Source organism: Salvelinus sp. IW2-2015, unplaced genomic scaffold (genome assembly GCF_002910315.2).
Source record: "Salvelinus sp. IW2-2015 unplaced genomic scaffold, ASM291031v2 Un_scaffold2534, whole genome shotgun sequence".
Classification (NCBI taxonomy): Eukaryota; Metazoa; Chordata; class Actinopteri; order Salmoniformes; family Salmonidae; genus Salvelinus; species Salvelinus sp. IW2-2015.
In genome coordinates this window covers 89,246-102,904 of record NW_019943847.1, presented here as the reverse complement: position 1 = coordinate 102,904, position 13,659 = coordinate 89,246, and the positions used below count along the sequence as shown (strand labels likewise).

Genomic DNA, 13,659 nt, shown 5'->3' with positions numbered 1-13,659 from the left:
AGGGGTAGGAGGGGTAAGTAATGAATTATGGAGGGGTTAGGAGGGGTATAAAGTAATGCTTATGGAGGGGTAGGAGGGGTATAGTAATGATTATGGAGGGGTTATAAAGTAATGATATGGAGGGGTAGGAGGGGTATAAAGTTAATGATTATGGAGGGGTTATAAAGTAATGATTATGGAGGGGTAGGAGGGGTATAAAGTAATGATTATGGCGGCGCTAGAAGGGGGTATAAAGTATGATTATGGAAGGGGTAGCAGGGGGGTATAAAGTAAAGTGATTATGGAGGGGGTTATAAAGTAATGATTATGGAGGGGTAGGAGGGGTATAAGTTATGATTATGGAGGGGTAGAGGGGGTATAAATATGATTATGGAGGGGATATAAAGTAATGATTTGAGGGGTGGTAAAAGTAATTGAATTATGGAGGGGTAGGAGGGGTATTTAAAAGTTAATGATTATGGAGGGGTTATAGAGGTGTATAGTAATGATTATGGAGGGGTTAGAGGAGATAGAGAGGTATAAAGTTAATGATTATGGAGGGGTAGGAAGGGGTAATTAAAGTCAATATTTATGGAGGGAGGGTCTATAACAGTAATGTTATGGAGGGTAGATGGTATAAAGTAATTGATTATGGAGGGGTAGGAGGGTATAAAGTAATTGATTATGATGGGTAGGAGGGTATTAAGATGATTGGGGGTATAAAGTAATGCTTTATGGAGGGGTAGGGGGGGTATATAAGTAATGATTATGGAGGGTAGGAGGCTATAAAGTGATGATTGATTGGAGGGTATATAAAGTAATGATTATGAAGGGGTAGGAGGGGTATAAGTAATGTCTTATGGAGGTATGGAGGGGGTATAAATAAATGCTTTATGGAGGGGTAGGGAGGAGGGTATAAAAGTAACTTTCATGAGCGGTAGGGGGTATAAAGTAGAAATGGAGGTAGGAGGGGTATAAAGTAATTGATTTATGGAGGGTAGTAGGGGGGGTATAAAGGTAATGTTATGGAGGGGGTTAGGGGGGTAGTATTAAAGTAATGCTTTGAGGGGTGGTAAGGAGGTATAAAGTAATGCATTCAGGGAGGGGTAGGAGGGGTATAAAATAATTGATTATTGAGGGAGGAGGAGGTATAAAGTAATGATTATGGAGGGGTAGGAGGAGGTATAAAGTTACTGCTTATGGAGGGGGGGGTAGGCTAAAAAGTAATGCTTATGGAGGGTAGGTGGGGGTATAAAGTTAACTGCTTATGGAGGGGGCTATAAAGTAATGTATTATGGGAGGGGTATGGGGGTATATAAGTAATAAGTTCTTTATGGAGGGGGTAGTGAGGGGTATAAGTAATGATTTATGGAGGGGTAGGGAGGGTATAAAGTTAATGATTTAGGAGGGTACGGAGGGGGTATAAAGTAATGCTTATGGAGGGGATGGGAGGGTAGGGTATAAAGTATGCTTAGGAGGGGTAAGGAGGGTATTATAAGTTAATGCTTATGGAGGGGTTAGAGAACTAGAAAGTCATGCTTCCCTGATTGTATTGTTAATCAGGGCAGAAGGATATTAAAAGGTGACTGAGGCTTTGCAGGTGCATCTGCTGTAGCCACATCAGTAGCCTCCAGATTAGCCTCGCATGCTGTTTTACCCTATGAGCCCGGCTGCATGTAGTAATTATACCGCCAATGTTCTAGAAGTATTTTACACCACAGAAAGGGGAGGTGTTTTTGATTGTTGACGTTCCACTGACTGTCTGGAGTCAACACATGCTTTATCAGCCAACAGCCCCAGTCTGTTATAACAAAAAAAAAAAAAACATTGGGTTGAATTGGAGGACAAAAATGTGTTTAAATTCATAGATCACAAATTCAAAGAGACTAACATAGTCCAAAGCACACCAAAGACAGTCCGTGACCAAAACCAAAACCACGAACACAAACCTATTACCCCTCGGAGACTGAAAAGATCTGGCTATGGGTCGCCTCACAATCCTCAAAAAGTCTTACAGCGCAAGCGGTAACCTGATTGCCAAGTCGCAGGCTCAAGAGGCTTCTTAAACAGCTTCTACCCCAAAGCCATTAAGACTCTGAAACAATCATTCTAACAAATGGATACCCAGACTTCCCCCCACCCCCCCCCGTCCCCCTCTCTCTTTACGCGCTGCTGATTTCTCTGTTATTTCCTTATGCACTTTAATAACTTTACCTACATGTACAATATACACTAATTTACCTCGAGACTAACTGTGCCCCCACCAATTGACTCTGCACCCTGTTACCCCCTGTATATAGCCTCCAGCATTGACCTCTGTACCTCGGTACCCCCTGTATATAGCCTCCACATTTGACTTGCTGTACCGGTACCCGCCCTGTATATTAGCTCTCCCAGTTGACCTCTGTACCGGTACCTGTAATATACCTCCACCATTTGACTCTGTACCGGTCCCCCTGTATATAGCGCTCCACATTGACTCTGTACCGGTACCCCCTGTATAAGCCTACCACAATTTGATCTGTACGGTACGTCCCCTGTATTATAGCCTCACATTGACTTCTGTAACCGGTACCCCTGTATATTAGTCTCCACATTGACTCTGTACCGGGTACACCCCTGTATTATAAGGCCTCCACAATTGGACTCTGTACCGGTACCCCCTGTATATAAGCCTCCAACATTGACTCTGCACACCTGTACCCCCTGTATATAGCTGCCACATTGAACTCAATGTACCGGGTACCCCCTGTGTATATAGCCATCACCATTGACTTGTACCGGTACCCCTGTATATAGTCTCCACATTGGACTCTGTACCGGTACCCCTGTATATAGGCCTGCACATTGAACGCTGTACCGTTACCCCCTGTATATTAGCCTCCACATTGACTTCTGCAACCCCGGACCACCCTGTATCTATTAGCTCCACCTTGGACTCTGTACCGTACCCCCCTGTATTTAATAGCCCCCACATGACTCTGCACCCTGTACCCCCTGTATAATAAGCCCTCCCACATTGACTCTGTACCGGGTACCCCCTGTATATAGCCTCCAACATTTGACTCTGTACCGGTACCTCCACCTGTATATAGTCTCCACATTGAACTCTGTACCCGGTTACCCCTTATATAAGTCTCCACATTGACCTTGTACCGGTACCCCCTGTATATAGCATCCACATTGACTCTGTACCGGTAACCCCTGTATATAGCCTCCACATTGACTCTGCACCCTGTTACCCCCTGTATATAGCCTCCATACATTGACTCCTGTACGGGTACCCCCCTGTATATAAGCCTCCACATGTGAACTCTGTACCGGTACCCCCCACTGTATATAGTCTCCACAGTACTCGTACGATACCCCCTGCTATATAGCCTCCACATTGACTCTGTACCGGTACCCCCCTGTATTATAGCCCTCCACATTGACTCTGTAGCCGTACCCCGCCCTGTATATAGCCTACACATTGACTCGTCCGGTACCGCCGTAATATAGCCTCCACATTGACTCTGTACTGGTACCCCCTGTATATAGCCCTACACACTTGACTCTGTAGCCGGTACCCCCTGTATAGAGTACTGACCTATACACTACTATGCCCACATTACTGTACCGGTACCCCTATATGCTCCATGCCTTGTACGTAGATATAGGCTCAATTGCTCGTACCCTACTGTTGCCCCACTCTTCTGTACCCCGTAACCCACTGACTCTGGCACCCGACCCCTGTATATTAGCCTTCCACATTGACTCTATAAACGGTACCCTTGTAAAAAATATTAAACCTTTCCACAATTTGGGGACCTTTCTTCCTGGGCAACCCCCGGTTAAAAAACCCACCTCTCCCCCCTGTTAAAAAAAAATAAATAGCCCTCCCCCCCAAAACATTTTTGGACCCTCCTGTTAAAAAAAAAAAAAACCGTTAACAAACCCCCCTTGGTTTAAAATTATTTAAAGCCTCCCACCAATTGACCCCCCCCCCCTCTAACATTACCCTGGGGAAACCCCCCTGGGTAAAAAATATAAAACCCTCCCAACCAATTGTCTTTCTGTAAACCGGGTAAACCCCCCCTTGTAAATAATAAAAAGCCCCCCCCCTTCGTTTTAAAAAATTGGGGTTTTTATTTTTTTTTTTACTGCTGCCTTCTTTTTAATTCACTTGTTTTTTTACTTTTTTTTTTTCTTTTACTTTTAATCAAAAAGGGGAATTTTTTTTTTTTTCAGAAAACTTTTCAAAAAAAATTAATTGGGGTTTTTTTAAAGGGAGGGTTTTTTTTTTTTTTGTAAAGTAAGGCCCAATTTTCCCCACTTGTTAAAAAAGGTTCCCCCCTTAAAAACAACCAAAAATAAACCAATTTTTTGGGTTTTTTTAAATTTAATAAAAACAAGGTTTTTTCCCCCCAAAATGAAAAAGCTAACCCAGGGGGGTTTGTTTTTTTCCCCCTTAATGCCCAAAAACCCCCCAATATTCCTCCCCCTTTATATAGTGGGCAAAAAACTTCACTTTTTTAAGAACCACAGGACCGCTTTATTTTTCCCCTATAATTAGTGCAAAAAACCTTTAACTTTTTTTAGAACCCTAAAGAAGGTTTAAAGGGGGGGCCCCCCCCCTTTTTCCCCCCCACCCTTTGTAACAAAGTTAAAAAAAGTAAGGTTTGCAAAAACTAAAAAATTATAAATAGGGAAAAAATAGGGTTTTTTTCCCCCCCCCCCCTGGTTCCCCCCTAAAAAAGTAGTGCAAAAAACTTAAATTATAGGGGGAAATCATGGGTTTTTTGTGGGGGGTCTAAAGGTAGTGGCCCCACTTATAAATAGGGGAAACAGGGGCCCCCCCTTTTTGGGGGGACACATCCCCCAAAAAAAGGAACCACAGAAGGTGGGGGGGCCAAAGGATGTTTTTTCCCTGATTTCCCCCCTAACTAACCAATGGACCCCCGACCCTTTTCCTTCTTGTTCCCCAGCAATTCCCCCCCTGGGCGTTTGGGCAAAATGGCGCCCCCCAATCCCCCTCAAAATTGGGGTCCCCCCCCCCTTCCCCTTCCTCCTCCTGCCTTTTTTTGCTCCGCCCAGAAGGAGCCTTTTGAAGATGGCCCCCAAGGCCCAGGGCCCCCCTTTTAAAAGCCCGAGGGAAAAAGAAAGAACCCCCCCCATGGCCTTTTTCCCAACAAAAAGAAAAATTCAGAAAAAGGAAGGCGGTTTTTTTTTTTTGGTGCCCCTCCCAAGGCCCCCTTGGAACCAGGCCAAAAATAGTAAAGAACCCCCCCCCCCCCCCCCCCAACAAACCAAACCAAAACATCCCCATCCCCCCAACACCCCCCAAATTCCCCAAAAACCAACAACCCCCATCCCCCAAACAAAACCCCAAACCCAAATCCCCCCCAAACAAAACCCCCCCCCATCCCACAAAAACAAACCACCCCCCCCAAAAATTCCCCCCCAACAACCCAAAAAACACCAACCCCCAAAAATCCCCAAACACACCCCCCAAAAATTACCCCAAACACAAAAACCCACCCCCCCCCCCAATTCCCCAACCCCCCCCCAAACAACACCCCCATCCCCCAAAAACACCCCCAAAAAAACCCTCCCAAAAACACCCAACCCTCCCCAATCCTCCCCCAAACAAAACAAACCCCCCAAAATCCCCCCCAAAAACACCCCCCCCAAATCCCCCAAACAACCACCCCCCAAATTCCCCCCAACACCAAAAATCCCCCCCCCCCCAATCCCCAGAACCAACCAAAAAACCCCCAAAATCCCCCCAACAAACCCACAAACAATCCATCCCCAAAAAAAAACAAAACCCCCCCCATCCCCCCCCAAACACAAAACTCCCCCCATCCCCCCAAAAAAAACCACCCCTCCCCAAATCCCCCCCAAAACCCAAAAAACCCCCCCCCCCAAAATACCCCCAACCCAAAAACAAAACCCCCATTCCCCCAAAAAACCACCCCCAACCCCCAAAAAACCACCCCCCCCCCAAATCCCCAAACCCAACTTCCCCCCAAAACCAAAAAAAAAAAAACCCCCCCCCCCAAATTCCCCCCCTTTAAAACAAAAACAACCTCCCCTCCGCAATCCCCCCCCTACACCTTCCCCCCTTCCAATCCCCCAAAACACCCCCCCCCCCATCCCCCCCAACAACACACCCCCCCCCCATCCCCAACACACAACATCCCCCCATCCCCCCAAAAACAACAACATCCCAATCCCCCCAAACAACCCCCCCCCCAAAATCCCCAAAAACCAAAACACCCCCATTCCCCAAACCACAACAACCCCCCATCCCCAAAAACAAAAAACCAACCCCCCCAAAACCCATTCCCACCCCCAAAAAAAAACAACCAAACCCCCAAAATCCCCAAAACCACCAACCCCCATTCCCCAATAAACCAAAAAACAACAACATCCCATCCCCCCCAAAAAAACAACCCCCCAAAATCCCCCAACAACCAAACCCCCCCAAAAAAAATGCCCCAAAAACAACAACAAAACCCACCCCCCCCCATTCCCCCTCCCCAACAACCCCCAACCCCCCCCCCAATCCCCCAAACCCCCCAAAAACCCCCCAACCACCCCCCCCAATGCCCCCAAAACCCAACACACACACCCCCCCCCCATCCCCAAAACAACCAAACCTCTGTTCTATTCTCTTCCTGCTCTGTTCTATTCTCTTCCTGTTCTATTCTCTTCCTGCCCTGTTCTATTCTCTTCCTGCTCTAAACTCGTTCTGCTCTGTTCCGCTCTGTTCTCGTCCTGCTCTGTTCCGCTCTGTTCTCGTCCTGCTCTGTTCCGCTCTGTTCTCGTCCTACTCTACTCTCTCATTAATATTTCCATGTGAAGCTGGTTGACAAGGTGTGTGTGTGTGTGTGATGGAGCAATGGAGGATCCTCAAGGGAAAAAGGGAGGACCATCCTCCTCAGTGAATTTCAGAAAAATGTAAATTGTGAAATATTAAAAGATATTTTTAGATAAACTATACTAAATATATTCACATCACCAAATAATTGAATAAAACACACTGTTTTGTAATGAAGGTTTCCAGTAGCCTCAACATCACTCTGTAGGGTAGCACCATAGTGTAGCCGGAGGACAGCTAGCTTCCGTCCTCCTCTGGGTACATTGACTTCAATACAAAATATAGGAGGCGGCTTGTGGTTCTCACCCCCTCCCATAGACTGACACAGTAATTATGACAACTTCCTGAGGACGTCCTCCATTAACCTGACATGTTGTCCACCCAATCAAAGGATTGTGTTGCAGCGTTGCAGTTCTTGACACAAACCGGTGAACCTGTCTCCTACTACCATACCCCGTTCAAAGGCACTTAAATATTTTGTCTTGCCCATTCACCCTCTGAATGGCACACATTACACAATCCATGTCTCAAAGCATAAAAAAGCAGGTGTTCATAATGTTTTGCACAGTCAGTGTATAATCTATTATATTGACAATGACAGAAACTACAAACTGTTGAACTCACAGAAATAGATGAATTCCTGTCTTCAGCACAAAGGAAACAACATGTCAGTCAGAGGTTTGTTTGTCTATGGGGGGGCTGGATATTTATTTCTGTATAAAAAAAACAGCAACCTCTAGCTTTAATATCCCAAACTGTCTGTGAAACACACCCTGCGGCTCTGTGGTCGACTGGCAGCTTGGCATCAACGGATGAGATGAGGAGGAGGGGAGGAGAGAGAGAGAGAAAGAGAGTGGGTGAAAGGTAGAGAGAGGGTGAGAGGTAGAGAAGGAGAGTGGGTGAGAGGTAGAGAGAGAGAGAGGTAGAGAGTGGGTGAAAGGTAGAGAGAGAGAGGTAGAGAGAGGGGTAGAGAGAGAGAGGTTAGAGAGGAGAGAGAGAGGGAGAAAAGGTGGGTGAGAGGTAGAGAGGGTGAGAGAAGGTGAGAGAGGTAGAGAGAGAGAGGTAGAGAGCGAGAGAGAGAGGAGAAAGAGTGGGTGAGAGGTAGAGAGAAGGTGAGAGAGAGAGAGAGAGAGGTAGAGAGTGGGTGAGAGGTAGAGAGAGGGGTAGAGAGAAAGTGGGGGAGAGGTAGAGAGAAGGTGAGAGGTAGGAGAGAGGGTAGAGAGAAGGTGAGAGAGGTAGAGAAGGGGTAGGGAGAAGTGAGAGAGGTAGAGAGAGAGAGAGAAAGAGAAGGGGGGCATGAAGCCCAATAAACTGCATGATATTAAGAAATGCTATAGATGGAAGGAAGATAGTGTAGAAACCTACCAAAGAACAATTGTCCAAAAACAAATCCAATCCCTCCGAAATGACTTCCTGGACAAAATGTTTCCCTGAAATAGTGAAGGTGTAAACTTAGCAGTAGAAAGCCTGAACAGTGTATCAGCTAACATATCAAATAAAAACAATCAAGCTGAAAAACCGAAGAACAATTAACAGCAATGAGAAATGATTAGATGAAGAGTACAAAAGCCTAAGAAAGACATGGGAGAAGAAACCTGTCCCTTCACAAACACAGGGGCAAATGGGAGACACCTGGACAAACAACAACACAAAGAGCTACCTATCCAAAATGGAGATGCTGGGTAAACCACTTTCTCCAATCGTTTAACCATTTAACAAAGAACTAAGAGAAACATTAAACACGATCATCTATTAAACTACCAGCTATTCTCCTATTACATTAAAGACTACCAGAACCCACGGATTCACCATTACATTAAAGAATACCAGAACCCACTGGATTCACCTATTACATTAAAGACTACCAGAACCCACTGGATTCTCCTATTACATTAAAGAATACCAGAACCCACTGGATCAACCTATTACATTAAAGATACCAGAACCCACTGGATTCTTCCTATTACATTAAAGACTACCAGAACCCACTGGATTCACCTATTACATTAAAGACTACCAGACCCACTGATTTCTCCTATTACATTAAAGAATACCAGAACCCTCTGGATTCTCCTATTACATTAAAGACTACCAGAACCCTCTGGATTCTCCTATTACATTAAAGATTACCAGAACCCATGGATTCTCCTATTACATTAAAGAACTACCAGAACCCACTGGATTCTCCTATTACATTAAAGATTACCAGAACCCACTGGATTCTCCTATTACATTAAAGATACCAGAACCCACTGGATTCTCTATTACATTAAAGATACCAGAGACCCCACTGGATTCTCCTATTACATTAAAGATTACCAGACCCACTGGATTCTCCTATTACATTTAAAGATACCAGAACCCACTGGATTCTCCTATTACATTAAAGTACTACCAGACCCCACTGGATTCTCCTATTACATTAAAGAATTACCAGAACCCACTGGATTCTCCTATTACATTAAAGAATACCAGAACCCACTGGATTCTCCTATTACAATAAGACTACCAGAACCCACTGGATTCTCTCCTATTACATTAAGACTACCAGAACCCACTGGATTCTCCTATTACATTAAAGGACTACCAGAAACCACTGGATTCTCCTAAATTAAGATTACCAGAACCCCTGGATTCCCTATTACATTAAAGAATACCAGAACCCACTGGATTCTCCTATTACATTAAAGACTACCAGAACCCACTGGATTCTCCTATTTACATTAAAGACTATACAGAACCCACTGGATTCTCCTATTTCATTAAAGACTACCAGAAACCCACTGGATTTCTCCTATTCATTAAAGACTACCAGAACCCACTGGATTCTCCTATACATTAAAGACTACCAGACACCACTGGATTCTCCTATTACATATAAAGACTACCAAGAACCCACTGGATTCTCCTATTACATTGGATGAACTTCAGGACAAAATACAAACCTTCCAACCCAAAAAGGCCTGTGGGGTTGATGATATCCTTAATGAAATTATAAAATATACAGACCACAATTTCAAGTTGCTATACTCAAACTCTTCAACATTATCCTTAGCTCTGGCATCTTCCCCAATATTTGGAACCAAGGACTGATCACCCCAATCCACAAAAGTGGAGACAAATTTGACACCAACAATTACAGCGGAATCTGTGTCAACAGTCAACCTCAGGAAAATCCTCTGCAGTATCATCAACAGCAGACTCCAACCATTTCCTCAGTAAAAACAATGGCGTGAGAAAATATCAAATTGGCTTCTTACCAAATTACCGTACGACATACCACGTATTCACTCTGCACACCCTAATTGACAAACAAACAAAGCAAAACAAAAGCAAAGTTTTCTCAAGCTTTGTTGATTTCAAAAAAGCTTTTGACTCAATTTGGCACGAGGGCCTGCTGTATAAACTGATGGAAAGCGGTGTTGGAGGGGGGGGAAACTAAATATTACAAAATCAATGTACACAAACAATAAGTGTGTGGTCAGAATTGTCACAGAATTCTTCCCTGGGGGCCGGGGGGTGAGACAGGGATGCACCTTGAGCCTCACTCTCTTCAACATTTGTATAATTTAATTGGCGAAACAGCACCAGAACAGTCTGCAGCACACGGCCTCACCATGCTAGACTCTGAAATTAAATGTCCAAAAAGTTATACAAGAGTCTTGATGATCATCCAGGTGCTTTTTTGTCAAACTTGAGTCAACCTTTTGTATGAGATGGGTCCCATTATGTTTGGTGAAAACCAAACACTGCAATCAACAGTATGAACCTCATCCCAACGGTCAAGCATGGTGGTGGTAGTGTGATGGTTTGGGGATGCTTTGCTGCCTCAGGACCTGGACGACTTGCCTTAATAGAAGGAACCAATGAATTCTGCTCTGTATCAGAGAATCCTACATGAGAACGTCAGGCCATCAGGTCTGAGTTGAAGCTGAAGCGTACCTGGGTCATGCAGCAAGACAATGATCCAAAAACACATAATCAAGTCTACATGAAAATTGTTAAAAAGCAACAAATTTGAAGTTTTGAAATGGCCCTGGTCAAAGTCCAGACCTAATACCCAATTGAGATGTTGTGGCAGGACTTGAAACAAGCGGTTCATGCTGGAAAACCCACAAATGTAGCTGAGTTAAAGCAGTTCTGCATTCAAGTGGGACAAAATTCCTCCACAGTGACGTGTGAGAGACTGATCAACAACTACAGGAAGTGTTTGGTTGGAGTCATTGCAGCTAAAGGTGGACTGATCAACCACTACAGGAAGTGTTTGGTTGGAGTCATTGCAGCTAAAGGTGGTACAACCAGTTATTGAGTGTAAAGGGGGCAATCAGTCTTCCACACAGGGGCATTGGGTGTTGCGTAACTTTGTTAATTAAATCAAATAAACTCAGGTTCCCTTTATCTAATATCAGGTTTTGGTTGAAGATCTGTTAACAGCAGCATACCACCCTGCATACCACTGTTGGCTTGCTTCTGAAGCTAAGCAGGGTTGGTCCTGGTCAGTCCCTGGATGGGAGACCAGATGCTGCTGGAAGTGGTGTTGGAGGGCCAGTAGGAGGCACTCTTTCCTCTGGTCTAAAAAATATCCCAATGCCCCAGGGCAGTGATTGGGGACACTGCCCTGTGTAGGGTGCCGTCTTTCGGATGGGACGTTAAACGGGTGTCCTGACTCTCTGAGGTCATTAAAGATCCCATGGCACTTATNGGGTGTCCTGACTCTCTGAGGTCATTAAAGATCCCATGGCACTTATCGTAAGAGTAGGGGTGTTAACCCCGGTGTCCTGGCTAAATTCCCAATCTGGCCCTCAAACCATCATGGTCACCTAATAATCCCCAGTTTATAATTGGCTCATTCATCCCCCTCCTCTCCCCTGTAACTATTCCCCAGGTCGTTGCTGCAAATGAGAACGTGTTCTCAGTCAACTTACCTGGTAAAATAACGGTAAAATAAAATAAAAATTAAGTAAAAAATATGCAAAAATAGAGAAAATTAGAAAGGGGGCAAGTACTTTTTCACGGCACTGCATCTGTAACTGTATCTGTAACTATCTGTATCTGTAACTGTATCTGTAACTAACTGTATCTGTAACGAACTATCTGTATCTGTAACTAACTATCTGTACCTGTAACTAACTATCTGTAACTGACTCTCTGTATCTGTATCTGTAACTAACTCTCTGTATCTGTATCTGTATATGCATCTGTAACTAACTATCTGTAACTAACTATCTGTAACTGACTATCTGTACCTGTAACTATCTGTAACTGCATCTGTAACTGTATCTGTAACTAACTATCTGTAACTAACTATCTATAACTGACTATCTGTACCTGTAACTATCTGTAACTGTATCTGTAACTGTATCTGTAACTAACTATCTGTATCTGTAACTAACTATCTGTAACTGACTATCTGTATCTGTATCTGTAACTATCTGTACCTGTAACTATCTGTAACTGTATCTGTAACTGTATCTGTAACTAACTATCTGTAACTAACTCTCTGTATCTGTATCTAACTCTCTGTATCTGTATCTGTAACTTGAGTTGAGGCAACCACTAACCATTACATTTATGTTACCTGTAGTTGAGTTGAGACTTTTCACAACCACTAACCATTACATTTATGTTACCTGTAGTTGAGTTGAGGCTAAGTGCCTGTGCAGTGAAAGGATACTTCCCTCCTTGCTCGTCTCCTGCATGCTCTCCATCCCAGGAAGGGCAGCTGCCACACGCCGAAACAGCTGGAGAGAGACAGAGAAAATAAATAGAGAGATGGGGAGGGAGATAGATACAAAGAGATAGAGGGAGAGAAAGAGAGAGAGAAAAAGAGAGAAAGAGCCAGAGAGAGAGAGATACAAAGAGATAGAGGGAGGGGGGAGAGAGACAGAGAGAGAGATAAATAAAGAAAGACAGGAGAGAGAGAGAACGAGAGTGAAAGAGAGTGAAAGAGAGATGAGATAGAGACAGAGGGGAGAGAGAGAGAGAAAGGGAGAGGGAGAGAGAGTTAGTCCACTGTGACTCATCCTATGTCCATATGAGAGAAAGTCTCATCTCCCTCACCTCGCCGAGAAAGGAAGCTCCATCATGCACTGGGCCAGGGATACAGCTCACACATTATAAAGCACTCACACATTATAAAGCACTCACACATTATAAAGCACTCACACAGTCAGTCAGTCAGTCACACAGTCAGTCAGTCAGTAACACACTCACACAGTCAGTCAGTCAGTCAGTAACACAGTCAGTCAGTCACACTGGTGATAGTCAGCTTGACATACCCTCTCGGTCACACTACTTAATCTGTGGTGCCATTCTGGGGACTACTGCCCTCTCATTACATTCCAAGTCAATTATAGTACATCTGTGATCTCTCAAAGTACAGGAGGAAGAGGGATGGCTCATTAGAGCTCCTCAATGACTTCCCAGAGGCTGGTCTCTCAGCGTGTTACTATAGTGTCCCCCCATCTAGGGGAAGGACCATCAGACAGGATCATCATACTCAATGACTTCCCAGAGGCTGGTCTCTCAGCGTGTTACTATAGTGTTCCCACTAGGGAAGACCATCAGACAGGATCATTATACTCAATGACTTCCCAGAGCTGGTCTCTCAGCGTGTTACTATAGTGTTCCCACTAGGGAAGACCATCAGACAGGATCATTATACTCAATGACTTCCAGAGGCTGGTCTCTCAGCGTGTTACTATAGTGTTCCCCACTAGGGAAGACCATCAGACAGGATCATCATACTCAATGATTCCCAGAGGCTGGTCTCTCAGCGTGTTACTATAGTGTTCCCCACTAGGGAAGACATCAAG

At 44.5% G+C, this 13,659-nt stretch overlaps 1 long non-coding RNA gene across 1 annotated transcript in view; it reads right to left on the bottom strand.

Annotated features, from left to right (window-relative positions):
- LOC112074202 (uncharacterized) overlaps positions 1–12,588 on the bottom strand; it is a 19,515-nt gene extending 6,927 nt beyond the window's left edge. Inside the window, exon 1 of the long non-coding RNA XR_002894696.2 lies at positions 12,519–12,588. This is a non-coding gene — a long non-coding RNA (uncharacterized lncRNA). The remainder of the gene's footprint in view (positions 1–12,518) is intronic.
- Between the last annotated feature and the right edge of the window lie 1,071 nt (positions 12,589–13,659).